At 49.5% G+C, this 1,748-nt stretch overlaps 1 protein-coding gene across 1 annotated transcript in view; it reads right to left on the bottom strand.

The window, feature by feature from the left end:
* The window catches only part of Ptch2 (patched 2), a 20,527-nt gene that overhangs the window by 17,025 nt on the left and 1,754 nt on the right, over window positions 1-1,748 (bottom strand). The window lies entirely within an intron of this gene.

The following is a 1,748-nucleotide window of genomic DNA, read 5'->3' as shown; positions in this document are numbered from 1 at the left end:
TTTTTTCCGAGACAGGGTTTCTCTGTATAGTCTTGGCTGTCCTGGAACTCACTCTGTAGACCAGGCTGGCCTCGAACTCAGAAATCTGTCTGTCTCTGCCTCCCAAGTGCTGGGATTAAAGGTGTGCAACACCACCGGCTGGAACTCACTCTTAAGACCAAGCTGGCCTCAAGCTCAGAGATCCTCTGGCCTCTGCCTCCTGGGTGCACTCCACCACTGCCCAGGCAAGTCTCTTAGTTTTAAGTTGATCAGGGTATTGGTGTTTGGTCCCTAACCTCCAACAATAACAACAACAACAACAACAACAACAACAACAACAACAACAACAAAACAAAAAAACAAAAACAAAAAAGGAAAGAAAAACACATCACATTTACAGCCAAGGAGAGTCTTGACCTCTATTTGAAACTCTGCTAACTGAGGGTCTTGCTTCTTCCACTTCCAGTCCTAGCAAAATGGGAAGCAAAAATGTCTCTTCAGCTCTCAACTCCATCAACTAACTCCTCATTGTGTGGGGCATTACATGAGAAGACTCAACTGCAGAGCTATAGAGAAAAGACCAGTGAGGCTGTGGTCTTACTAATCTCAACACAAAGGGGTCCACTGCAGGAGGACCCAAGGTCAAGGTCGCCGAGGTGACACAGGGAATTCATATCTCAAAGAGACCAACTACTACCCTCTTATAATACATTCCTCATAACTGCAGGGACTAGAGCAAGGGGGGCGGGAGAGGGATGAGCAAATGTAGACATCCAAGCAGTGTTTAATTGGGGAAGATCCGGGGAATGCAGAAAGAGGAAAGGCAGGGCATGGGAGGGAGACTCACTCTATTGTGGCAGGATATTCAGAAGTCATTTGGGACCACCCAAGCAGCAGTGGTTTGTGTGGGGGCATGCATATATGCGTGTGCGCACATGTGTGTCCTGATGCTGGGGGCAGACTGGCAGGCAGGGAGAAACATCTGCTCTGGACCCTAGGGCTGTCTTAAGAGTGTGAACGCTAAGAGTCTGCAGAGGGCTGGGGGTAGGGTGGAGATGGGGTGTGGGAGCCTATGATGTAGGAAGGCTCCAAGAAACATCTGCTCTGTATCCTAGGAGTTGCCAGCATTTGAAATAACTCCAGGGTGTGAGGCTGCGACCTGGGACCTGCCTTGGGTCTGGGCCAGGGCTAGGGAGGTCTGGGGAGCCCACAAATGCAGATTTCCCAGGGAAGAACGCAGTTGAATTTGCCTTTGTCAAATAGCAGCCACATGAAACCAGGCACCAGGAAAGAAGAGAGGCATGCTGAAATTATGAGTTGTGTAATCCTTCCACTAGGACGTGAGGATTTGGTCTCATTTGACCCTGACTTTTGCCTCAAAGTCTATGCTCATTCTTCATTAAATGGCTGCAGGGCCCTGGGTGTCTACTCAGAAGCCTGGCCAGATGGTTCATTCAAGGTTTTCTTTTCTTTCACACCTAAAAATTCTTTTCTTATCATTTCTTTTTTTCCCCTTCCTCCCATTCTTTGTTTGGTTTTTCGAGACAGAGTATTTTCATGCAGCTCTGGCCGTCCTGGAACTCTCTGTAGACCAGGCTGGCCCCACCTGCCTCCAGATCCCAAGTGCTGAGGTTAAAGATTAAAGGTGTGCAAGCCGGGCGTGGTGGCGCACGCCTTTGATCCCAGCACTCGGGAGGCAGAGGCAGGTGGATTTCTGAGTTCGAGGCCAGCCTGGTCTACAAAGTGAGTTCCAGGACAGCCGGGGCTAC

Source organism: Mus caroli, chromosome 4 (genome assembly GCF_900094665.2).
Source record: "Mus caroli chromosome 4, CAROLI_EIJ_v1.1, whole genome shotgun sequence".
Taxonomy (NCBI): Eukaryota; Metazoa; Chordata; class Mammalia; order Rodentia; family Muridae; genus Mus; species Mus caroli.
The sequence above is the reverse complement of the archived record's forward strand: the minus strand, read 5'-3'. Positions and strand labels throughout refer to the sequence as shown.